Raw genomic sequence first — 13211 nt, 5'->3', positions numbered from 1 at the left:
ACTAATAAATGAATTCAGCAAAGTAGCAGGATATAAAATCAATATGCATAAATCTAATGCATTTCTATTCCTAAGTGAATCCTCTGAAAGAGAAATTAGGAAACTACCCCATGCACAATAGCCTCAAAAAAAAAATAATAATTGGGAATCAATCTAACAAAAGAGGTGAAAGGCCTCTACAATGAAATCTACAGAACTCTAAAAAAAGAAATTAAAGAAAAACTTAGAAGATGGAAAGATCTCCCATGTTCTTGGACAGGCAAAATTAATATTGTCAGCATGGCCATATTACCAAAAGCTATTTCCAATTAAAATCCTAATGATGTTCCTCACAGAAATAGAGAAAGAAAACATGAACTTCATCTGGAAGAATAAGAGACCTCAAATAACCAAAGTAATCCTGAGCTGGAAGAGTGAAGCAGGAAGTACCACAATACCAGACCTTAAACTATACTACAGAGCAATAGTAACAAAAATGGCATGGTATTGGCACCAAAATAGGTAGATGGACCAATGGTACAGAATAGAAGACAGAGACAAATCCACATAAATACAGTCACCTCATACTACACAAAGGTACCAAAAACATACATGGATAAAAGATAGTCACTTCAACAAATGGTGCTGGGAAAACTGGAAATCCATATGCAGCAAAATGAAATTAAAGTCCTATCTTTCACCCTGCACAAAACTCAACTCAAAATTGATCAAGGACCTAGGAATTAGATTAGAGACCTGCACCAAATAGAAGAAAACATAGGCCCAAATCTTCATCATGTCGCTTAGGACCAGACTTCCTTAACAAGACTCCAAAAGCACAAGATATAAAAGGAAGGATCAATAAATGGGATGGATTCAAACTAAAAAATTTTTCTCAGCCAAGGAAACAATCAATAATGTGAAGAGAGAGCCTACAGAGTGGGGGAAAGTCTTTTCCACACGCACTTCAGATACAGCACTAATTTTCAGAATTTGTAAAGAACTCAAAAAACTTAACAATAAAAATATGAATAACCTAATCGATAAATTGGCTAAGGAACTGAACAGACACCACAGAAGATATATAATCAAACAACAAATATATGGAAAAGTGTTCAACATCTCTAATAATTAGAGAAATGCAAATCAAAACTACCCTAAGATTTCATCTCACTCTAATTAGAATGTCTATTATGAAGAATGCAAGCAACAATAGGTGTTGGTGAGGCCGTGGGGAAAAGATTGCATTGCTCGTGGATTGCAAATTGGTGCAGCCACTCTGGAGAGCAGTATGGAAATTCCTTAGAAAACTTGGAATGGAACCATTTGACCCAGCTATTCCACTCCTTGACCTATAACCAAAGAACTTAAAATCTTCATACTACAGTGACACAGCCACATCAATGTTTATAGCAACTCTGTTCACAATAGCTAGATTGTGGAACCAACCTAGATGTCCTTAAATAGATGAATGGATAAAGAAAATGTGGTATATATACACAATGGAATATTACATAGCCATAAAGAAGAAAAACTTATTGCATTTGCTGGTAAGTGGATGGAGTTGGATAATATCGTGGTAAGTGAAATATGCCAATCCCAAAAATCCAAAGGCCAAATGTTTTCTCTGATAAGTAGATGCCGATACATAAAGGGGGTGCAGAGGCGTAAGCGGAGAATGAAGAAACTTCAGATTGTGTAGAGGGAAATGAGGAGGGGTTGGGGCAGGGGGAAGGAAAAATGGTAGAATGAGACAGACATCATTAGCCTATGTACATGTATGATTAAATGAATGGTATTACTCTACATCATGTACAACCAGAGAAATGAAAAGTTGTACTCTATTTGTGTACAATAAACCAAAAAGTATATATACATATCTGGAATGTTAAAATGTACACGTTAAAAAGTATTAATCTGAGTGTGTATAGATATGGGAATTATAAATAATTTTTATTTTTCAATCGGAACTCCTAAAAATGTCATAATGAACTTATATTACTCATATAAAAACATTAACACTTTTACAATATCAATCACAATTCACAAGAGATTAAAATAATACAACAGCAGCGAAAGTATCATTTCAGTGATAATTCCAACTGTAAATAAGTGTCATTTTTATAACAGTTCTCTGTGTCAGGCTTCCCAGCTCTTCTTTCAAGAAGCTTCTCTTAAAACTAAAAATTAATACAGGAAGGAAAAAGAACACAAAATAGAGTGAACATTGTAAAAATTGGAGCTTAGACAAAAAAGCACATGATTATTAAAGTCCAGTATATTTTTATTCACTGCCTCAAACTGATAGACACTTGGAGAAGACTGTAGATCCTTGAAGAACAGATTCATTTTACCTGTTTCCAGTTCTTCTGTTATGCTTTCAAGAGATAATACTAATATGTTATATTACAATGCCAGATAAAAATTAATACAATATCTACCCACACCCAATAAACTAGGTCATATTCTCCCTCGGTATCTACTTGTTGTTTCTGATTTATTGGACCCAATAAATTTATGAAACCAACTAAGAAATTGATCGGTTTGGCATTTCTTTGGTTGCTCCCTGCTTTCCAGTTATTTGTTATCATTTTATGGCCATGAAGCCTAAAACTAGCCAAGCAAATCTGCCTTTTAACCCAATCACTTTTGTTCCTGTGCCAAATTCAGTCCCACATGTGGACAGAAACAAACCTTATTTCAATTCTCAACCAGGGGAAAATGCCTTTTTGGTGGGATCCAGAAGAGATCTAAATAGCAAAGTTCTGTTATGAGTAAGGTTTCTTAATTTCTAACAGGTTTGGCAGGATTTCACCTCTCAGTACCCCATGAGGGTGCTTGTGAGTATGAAGTAGGATCTTATGCAATAGACTAAAGTTTATTAGTCATATTTACTTACCTTATAAAACCAAAATTATATCTCTCAATTGTTTTGAAGACAGCTGCAGCTAGCATATCTATCCCTTTGGGTCCTCTCAGACTTAGGTTATATTTTCTCAACTTGTTGGAACAGTTTAGACCTGGCTACCACATTGCTATACTGCAGCAAACAAATTATTCAGAGAATATTATTATTATGATTCACCACAGAGAGGGAACCTTGGATTTAGGAAATTTCCAATGTTTTAGGGAATGGAAAACCTTGAATCTGTGTCATAATTATTTTTACTGGGAAGCCAACGATTGAGACTGGAGAGTTGGGTTTGAGACCCTGATTAGTTTTTTGACTGGGAAGGTTGATTTTCAGAAAAGGACAGAATGGATGGGATCAGAGACTATGAAAAGGGAATCAAATCTGTATCTGAATCAAGAGTCCAGTTTCCTTTTGCCACTGGAACTCAAATATCACTTTGAGAGTTAATGCATATGTCAGGAATGTCCTATATTTAAAGTTTAAAGATTACAAATTACAGAATAATATATCCCACTTTATTTTTTAACAGTATTATGCCTTTATTCTTTTAAACTGAATTTGTTGGTTTAGGCTGGAAATAGCAAATGTTTTCTGTAAAGGGTCACGAAGCAAATATTTTAGACTTTGTGGGCCATAAGTTCTCTGTTCAAGTAGCTGCCACTGTAGCCCCAAAGCAGCCAGAAGCAATATAGAAATGCATTGGCCATACTCTGCAAATTTCCATTTCCAGAAGCAGGAGGTGGACAGATTTGGCTTGCAGGTAGAAGTTTACACACTTGGCTCTTTTCAGCAGATGCTACAAGATTAGGGACTGATGCTCTTAAATTCCTAATCTTTTGTATATTTTCAAAAATATCCTAAATTCTTAGAATTATGTTGAATACGACTTTTAATCATGCATTTTAGACCTGCAATAGATTAATTAAAATTTTGTAATGTACATGAGGCATCTTAGACTTAATTGTGGGTTTGTTTAAGATATGTATAATTTGAAAGCAGTTGATTTATTAATGGATCTTTATATTCTATGAATAGTCAGTGATCACCTCCCGTGAGGTACCCAAATACTTTCATGGATTCTCTTTGTTACCACCTAAAACTTGAGTTTCATATAGCAGGCTGCCTCTTAAGGTGTCTATTGAACATATTCACACAAAATGGTGAATTATTAGTAAAGTCTAATGTCCTGCATTATAATAATGAAAAATTCTTTAACAATAGGCAGTTAGGGATTTTCATGGGTTAATAGGTATTCTAGGCAGATGCCTGACATCCACTTGAGGTCTGCTCCTAAACTTTTTTCTTGCTGGGTTGGGATGCTTCTGTACAAAGCACATCAGTTTGTTTATTTTGTTCTAAAAGGGCATCTTTGCCAACTTTATTTTTTAAACATTCTAGGAGACAAGTAAATCAATGAGCTTCGTGGGTCAAATATTATACCAACAATTTGTTGTTTAATTTGCCTGTTCATGACATTACATGGTAATATGATGGAATCTTAGAGCTAAAAAGGACTTAAAAGTCATCTGTTTCCTTTTTTTTTTAATATCAGGTAGTGGATATTGTTCAAATTTTAAAAGATTTTTTTTTTCTACAGGAGACAAATGGGCATTTTGTAATCATGTCACTGACAGCAAATAATAGGCAAAAAATTAAAAGATTGAGCATTTATTAAATTTTGTAGTGAAGCAATTTAAAATAAAGAAGTTATTTACTGAAAGCAGGTTATTTATTACTATTGGATAATCACTCTCTTCCATTTTGTAACCAGGGATTATTCTCAGGAGACAGGTAGTCACATTACGAGTTTATTGAATTCAAACACAACAGGTTTTTTTTTTTGTTGTTGTTGTTGTTGTTTCTTACTAAATTTAGAGAAAGTTGATTGAGAGGAAAAAGAAAAGACAGAGCTATTTTTGTTTTTTTAAGTTGTGTTTTTTCTGACCTTTATGGAGTGCTTTGCCATTTCTTATTTATGGTTTACTATATTCTCTGATAATGAAAAAAAAAGAAAAACATTAACATACCAATAGTTGGCAAAGGTGGGTAAGACCATACTCTATGGAATAAATACTCAGAAGTATTCCCATTGTCCCCTTATTTTCATTCTATTTATATTCAATGACAGACAATAAGAGTAGTTTTATTGTGAGCAAAATGGAGAATTGCATTATTTGTGGGTAATTTTCAAATAGTAATAATAATAAAAACTAAGTCTGTCTCATTCCACCAGACATCATTACCATATGTACATGTATGATTACATGAATGGTATGAATCTACATTGCACACAGCCATAGAAATGAAATGATGTACCTATTTGTGTACAATGAATCAAAATGCAGTCTGTAAAAATTAAAAAAAAACAACAACCAAGCTTACATTTTTAAAATCACCATGTGCCATGTGAGTGATTCTAAACAATGTGAGTGATTTAAACATGCCTTCTAAAAATCTTTTTTTTTTTCCTTTTGTCTAAGCTCTAAATCATTTTGGAAGGGCTAAGCAAACTGTGGTCTGTAAGTCAAATCTATAATATAACATAATATAATATAATTTTAAGAGATCAAAAATTACTGTGGATTTTTCTCTCTTTTAATTATTTAGTTAACTACCTAATATTTCCAGTTTTGCTTGTTGACTCACAAGAAATCTAGAACACTTACTATCTGCCTCTTTATAGAAATAGTTTGCTGACACCTACTTTAACAATTTCTGCAGTTAATGTTGCACTTTTTAAATATAAGATAAATATATATACATATATATACAAAAATGTACATGTATACTAAATATGTAAACTTGCAATCCATACAATTTTATTATTAACATTTTGATAGCATGGTAATTTGAAGGAAAAAAAATTGTAAAGAAGACCTTAAGCTATAAGGATTTCATTACTAGCAGAGTAAGTTTGTAATGATTCAGAAACATTTGAACTCCTTTCAATTGATGGTGGTATGTGCAATCCTATGGAATTATGTTTCTCATTCTTAAACATTTGAAAACAGAAACAGCACTCTTTAGCACTACTAAGAAACAGAACTTCATTATCTTCAATTCTAATATTCTATGCAACTACAAAATGAACAACGTTAGTCTTGAAGAATGATGAACTCTAAAATTGTTCCTTGATGATTGGTGGTGAACAAAAGTTATGAAGAATTTTAGTCTAGTCAAAACTTTTAAAATGTAAAGAAGTTGATATTTATGTTGAAATAAGACACAGATTTTGAAGATGGTCAAGAGAAAGGACAAATGATGGTCTTACATAGGCAGAAGAATACAAAAGAGATAAAGTTGAATGTAGTCATTATCTTCAGCAAAAACTGAATACAGTTCTAAAGAATTGGATCAATAATATCAGTGTTTGCCATTATTTAACCTTTTGATCTGATTTTTACAGAAAGAGAAAAACTTAGGAAGATTTCATAGCAACATTACCAAGATTTATGATGAATTTTAGATATTTTGTATAAATTTTTGAAATGTGAAGACATCTGAAAGCATCCAAAGTCAATTTTATTGAAATAAGGCCTTGAGTAATAGAATTCAAATTCTGAAATCTGGTGTGAAATGGAATTTTCATACAACTTAAGCTTTTAGTGCTTCATTGAAATTATTCAAATTAATGATAAATATTATCACTGCCCTCTGCCGGCGGAGGCAATGATAACGCGTACGCTTCTTTTTCACACGAACAAAAAAGCCCAAAAGACAAAGACCAATGAACGACGAACAATGAACGACGAACAATGCCCAACAAACAATGCTCTTTATTCGAGGAAGTGTCTGGGTTATATAGCAAGCATAAGCCAATCAGAGTCAGCCTGAGATCAGTCTCTAGGCAGTTACAAGAATCACCTCATATACAGCAGCCAATCAGAGTTACTGAGCATGTGGGGAGAGCATGATAACAATGTAATACAATAAGGGCAACAAGAAGGCACGCAGCGAGCATGAGTCAGCAGTGTTAGCTGTTTGTTGCAAACCAGGGGCCCCAGACTGAGGTCCTCGATGTTGCAAACTGGGCCACCCCGGCTCAGTGCCAGATTAGGGTGGAGTCCGCGGTACCCCTACAGCTCCCCCTTTCCTTTATTAAAAGAAAAGGCTTGAGACCGTGCCTGTCTTAGGTTGAGGGGTCAGCTCATGTCCTTACCCGTCATCAAAGACTGTAGAGCATGCTACAGCTTCTGTCTTAGGTTGGTACATGGCCACCTCCTTCATTACCCGTCATTGACTACCGGTCCAGCATAGAAAGCCAAACTTGAGGGGAACTGCCAGCCTCTAGGGCGGTCATGGCCAGATGAAAAATAATCCGGTCTTTTTGTTGGGTGGCTCGTAGTTGTACAACTACCAAGGAGGAGTAAAAACCCCAAAGTATCAAGGCTTGCCCACTGTTGTACAAAATTGAAAGCAGAAGAAAACCACTTAGCCGGCTCAGACATAGAAGCAATTTGTACCCTAGTAGAATTAACTTTGACAATTTCAGCCCTAAGCTGTGAGGTAAGATTATCAAATTGAGACGACCAAGTAGGCTGGCAATTTTCTAGATAACCCAGCTATGGTGCTGGAATTATCATATACAATGGAAGTAACACAGACAGTTCTTAAAGAGTAAACACATCCCAGTCCCAAAAGTTCTTGTAATATGTCCACTTGTTCTTGTAATAGGTCCACTCTCTGATCTACAAGGAGTATGCCTGCTGTTAGATGTTGGTTTAGGGTCTCTTTAGTCTATAAGGCTGCAGCTGTATTTTCGGCCAAGTGATTGTTGTTGCTGTCTGTATGGTCTGTATGGTTGCGTCAATGCTGCTGGTGCGGTGACTGCTACCGTGGCGATCACGGCCGTTATGATGCCAAAATCTCTCCTGTTTCTTGATAATAGTATTCTGTACCTGTAACAAAGACTGAGACTGGTAGGAAGGTAGGAACACACATTAAGACTGCCTGTGAGAACCTAGAAGCATTCCAACATTGAGAGAGATTGAGAGAAACATTTTTTTGTTTGTTAGCTGAAACATAAAAGGGGAGAAAACACAAACTGGCGTAGGTGGAAACATAATATTTCTGGTCCTCCTAAGAGAGCAAAGAAAGGTTGTAAGTTAGTATATAAAGAGGAGGTATTAGTTAAAGGCAGAGGATATGGCCAAGCTCTAACTATAGCCCATAAGTTCCGAGTCTGGCTGTCCAGTTGTATCCTTATCTCATGTTGTATTGTTCTGGTCAGTCTCTCGGGAATCCAGACCGGAGTTTGTTGATCCTGTGGAAAGACACAAACAGATCCTCGGACCCAATGTAAGACGGGATCCGGACCTTTCCATGCTCCAGTTAACACGTCCTTCCATCGCACCCAATGCTGTGGAGCGGGGTTGGGCGAGGTGTGACGGTCGGCAGCTGAGCGCCCATCATTGTCAAGAGTTAAAAAATTTAGAATAAAAAGAGCTAGATTTAATTTATCTCTGGGGGATCTAAAGGAGACCCCTATTCCCCCTTTTTGTTTTATTAAACAATTTTTTAGGGTAAGATGGGTTCTTTCTACAATACCTTGACCTTGTGGATTATAAGGAATTCCGGTAATTAATTGTATATTTAATGTGTTTGCAAACTGTTTGAAACTTTTAGATGTATAGGCAGGTCCATTGTCTGTTTTAATGATTTTTGGAATGCCCCAACAGGCAAAGGCTTGTAAACAATGTTGAATGACATTGGAAACCTTTTCTCCAGATAATGCAGAAGCCATAATAACTCCTGAATTGGTATCAGTAGACACATGTACATATCTGAGATTACCAAATTCTAATATGTGAGTTACATCCATTTGCCATATATGATTTGGCAAAAGACCTCGGGGATTAATTCCAATTGACTGTACCGGGATAAGGGGTGCACAGTGTTGACAGTTTTTGACTATCTGTCGAGCAAGGTGTTTTGGGATTTGAAATTTTCTTACTAAGGTAGTAGAGTTAACATGAAATTTGTCATGGAAAAGTTTTGATTGTTCTTCCACAGAAAACACAAAGGAAGATCTAGTAGCCAAATCTACAATAGTGTTTCCTTTAGATAAAGGTCCTGGCAAATTAGTGTGGGCCCTGATAAGTCCCACATAGAAAGGTTCACAACGTTGAAGGATTATTTTTTGTAGACTAGAAAAATAAGGAGCAATAGTAGAATGTGGAGAGATATAAGGTACTGTTTCCAAAACAGATAAAGAGTTGACAATATAATAGCTGTCTGTTAATAGGTTAAAAGGCACATTATTTAATAATTTGAAAGCCATAGTTACTGCAGCCAATTCGGTAACTTGAGCGGAGTGGGGTTGAATAATGAGAGTATAGACTTTGTCATTGATGAGAACAGCCCCAACTCCATTTTTAGATCCATCAGTAAAAACAGTTGTACAATTTTTTATAGGATTAGATCTAGTGACTTTAGGAAAAATGATGGGAGTATTTTTACAGAATTGGATCCAAGGATGTTTGGGGTAATGATTATCAAAAGTTGCAGTAGTGGTACAGTAGAGTACAGCCCAATCTGAATCATTATTTATTAGCCATGATAGTTGATTGACAGTATATGGAGTAACAATGGTTGTTGGTTGTACACCAAAGGTGGTGATACATGTTTCTATGCCTTTGAGTATTAGCTGAGCCATAGCGGTAGGATAGGACCGTAACATTTTTGTAGGAGAACTAGAGAGATGAATGCTTTGTAGTGGGCCACCTTGCCATAAAACACCTGAGGGGCTATGACTCTCAGGAAAAATAACCAACATTAATGGCTGTGACGGATCACAGCGAACTATCTGACAAGATTGTAACCGTTCTTGAACCAATTGTATAGCCCTTTTTGCTTCAGGGGTAAGACTTCTACTAGAATTTAAATCAGAGTCACCTTTAAGGATGTCAAATAAAGGCTTTAACTCTCCTGTAGATAATTTTAAGTAAGGTCTGATCCAATTGACATCTCCTAATAATTTTTGATAATCATTTAGGGTTTTTAATTGGTCTGTTCTGATAGTAAGCTTTAAAGGTTGGACTGTAGTAGCAGACAGTTTTGTTCCTAGATAATGTTGTAGTTCTCCTGTTTGTAATTTTTCTGGTGCTATGGTTAATCCCCAAAAACTTAATTTTTCAGTCATGAACTGTAATGCCTGTGTTAGAATGTCTCTATCTTTATGACATATTAATATGTCATCCATATAATGATAGATAAGCAATTCCCGAAAGTTATTTCGAGTGGTTTTTAAAGCTTTATCTACATATATTTGACACATTGTAGGGCTATTGGCCATGCCCTGAGGCAACACTATCCATTCATATCTTTGATCGGGTTGGGAATGATTTATGGCAGGCAGAGTGAAAGCAAATCTCCAACAATCCTTTTTATGGAGGGGAATGGAGAAAAAACAGTCCTTTAAGTCTAATATAATGGTGGGCCAGTGTTTAGGTAAAGCTGAGACTAATGGTAACCCACATTGGATAGGTCCCATAGGATACATTTGATTATTCATGAGCAGCCTCTAGTTTTTCCTTAGTGAGGGGCCACTGTGGTACCCAACAAGGCTTATCGCTCAGGAACCCAGATAGGCGATGTTTTATCCTGTGGAAACACACAAACCGAGCCTTGGCTCCAGTAAAGAAAAATTTAGACTCTATAACGTAGTACAATACTCTAACAGTTGCTTAACCATAATTGTATAAACCCCTATTTTTTAAGACTAATTGTTCTAAAGAATAAAACTTAACAGACACAAAGTTAAGAGTAAATTAGTGTTTCCAAGAAATCCTTGTTATTTTACCATGTCATTTTACCATATAGATTAAACTTTGGTTTATATTAGAACATTAGTAATTCACCTTAGGAAAAACCTTAAATAGCTTTAAATGTTTCACATACATATAACCATCTTAGTTATATGCAAACTTGTTGAAACTTGCCCTTTACTTACATAGACTTTCTTAGCATCACACAAGCACTTTCTTACCCAGAAACATTTCTTTTTCCCTTTTATTAAATATATTTCCATACCCAGAACCTTTTATTTTCTCTTTCCTATTTATTGACCCCTTTTTGTTTACATTCTGAAACAACTCTTATGAAATTTCTGAATTCAGATAAATTACTCTATTTTAATAAGACTAAATCTTTTGTTGTTTATAGTACTCTAATTGAAACACAGTTGAAACTTTTGGGACCCTTTGTATATAGAATTGCACTTGTTAGGACATAACTCTTAGTAACCTTGTTTTTATAGTAGTGAGGATACAAAGTAATTGTAAGCCTTTTTATTTACCAACCTATGAAAACACCAATAATGTTTAAGTATGTTACCCCATGTAATTTAAAGAGTTAAAAGTACTCGATGTTATTTAACAATTAGCATTTTAACTTTGTAAATTAATCAGATGTCCCTACAAAAACATTTGAGTAATACCATACATGTTAACTCTAATTCACTTATTCTGCAAAAACCAAGATATCAGACAAGTGTCCTGAACAGTATTTGTTGTCTCTTTCCTGTTGAAGAAAAGTCCTAGAAACAACTGATATTAGACATTTTATTAACATCAATATTTTATTAGCTTGACCACCTAGAGACTTGCAAGTTATTTTCAAAGACATTTTACTTTTCTTAGTTTACCCAATTTGAATTGAACCTTTAAATCACATGAATTAAAAGTATCTGGATCCATTTTTAAATTTTAATTTTAGGAGCGCTCAGTTTTGATACAGACAAAACATGACATCAGACAGCACAACATACACATAACACAAAATCAAAGGCCTTGAAACTTTATAGGTGAATCTCCATTGCAATGTAACAGATGTTCAAAAACTCTAGTTGAATCAAAAAAATCATGAGCTCAAAAAAACATAATTAAAAAAGAACAAAAGTCCTGGAAAAATGATACGGCCATTCCTGGTTAGTAATCAATTCAGGTTTGGACGCAGAAAATTGTGAAACAACTATCTCCCGATATTTGTGGGGACTGGGGCTACTATATTATACTCCTTACTAGGACATGCCACTGATGGTTGGGCTGGTTCTAAGAGCTGAGAGTGCAGGGTCACCATGTGTGGTGTGTGTTTGCCCCATCTCTTCTTTAGTCTACACAGTAAATCCTCCTCTTCATCTGAACTATCCTCACATCCAGTTTCATTTTCCTTGTCTGTCTCTGATCTTATTGACGCCCTTTCTAATGCTTTTATTTCCTCCAAAACTTGACTTCCCTCTGTAAGGGGCTCAACAAATTTGTCCTTATTTGTGTCTAGACACCCTCTCACTAAAGACCATATAGCCATAGTTCCATCAGGCAGTGGATCTTGTCGATCTGCCCTATGAAGATCCTCTCCAAGATGTTCCCACTGTGGAATATTTCCTTCATCTAAAAACCAAGGAGCTACCTTCTCTATTGTATCTAAAAATGTTCTAGCAGTTTTAATTTTTAAAGGTGTACCATTGGCCTTAAGCAGTTCCTGTAAGTGTTGTTGCATACGAACTTTTGATTTTTCAGACCCCATCTTGTAAGCTGCGTTCCACGTGCTTATCTAGTCCTTGAACCGCCTTTCCAGGGTGTAGCCGCCTTTCGCGTGCTACCTTCACTTTAATACCTTTAATGTGGACCGCCTTTCGCTTAGTCCAGGTAGCTGCCTTTCGCGTGCTACTTTCACTTTAATACCTTTAATGTGGACCGCCTTTCGCTTAGTCCAGGTAGCCGCCTTTCGCGTGCTACTTTCACTTTAATATGGACCGCCTTTCGCTTAGTCCGGATAGTCGCGTACCGCGAACGTCAAGGCTGCCTTTCACCTGTTTACTTTTGCTTCTGGATAGTCGCGTACCGCGAACGTCAAGGCTGCCTTTCAAGGCTGCCTTTCACCTGTTTATTTTTTGACCTTTTTATAACCGGTTTAACTTGTTAAAAAATTTTAAAATATCTTACCTTGTTTTCTTTATAAAGTTTTCAGTTTCCCGGGTTTCGGCACCACTTATCACTGCCCTCCGCCGGCGGAGGCAATGATAACGCGTACGCTTCTTTTTCACACGAACAAAAAAGCCCAAAAGACAAAGACCAATGAACGACGAACAATGAACGACGAACAATGCCCAACAAACAATGCTCTTTATTCGAGGAAGTGTCTGGGTTATATAGCAAGCATAAGCCAATCAGAGTCAGCCTGAGATCAGTCTCTAGGCAGTTACAAGAATCACCTCATATACAGCAGCCAATCAGAGTTACTGAGCATGTGGGGAGAGCATGATAACAATGTAATACAATAAGGGCAACAAGAAGGCACGCAGCGAGCATGAGTCAGC

Source organism: Sciurus carolinensis, chromosome 7 (assembly GCF_902686445.1).
Source record: "Sciurus carolinensis chromosome 7, mSciCar1.2, whole genome shotgun sequence".
Taxonomy (NCBI): domain Eukaryota; kingdom Metazoa; phylum Chordata; class Mammalia; order Rodentia; family Sciuridae; genus Sciurus; species Sciurus carolinensis.
The sequence above is the reverse complement of the archived record's forward strand: the minus strand, read 5'-3'. Positions refer to the sequence as shown.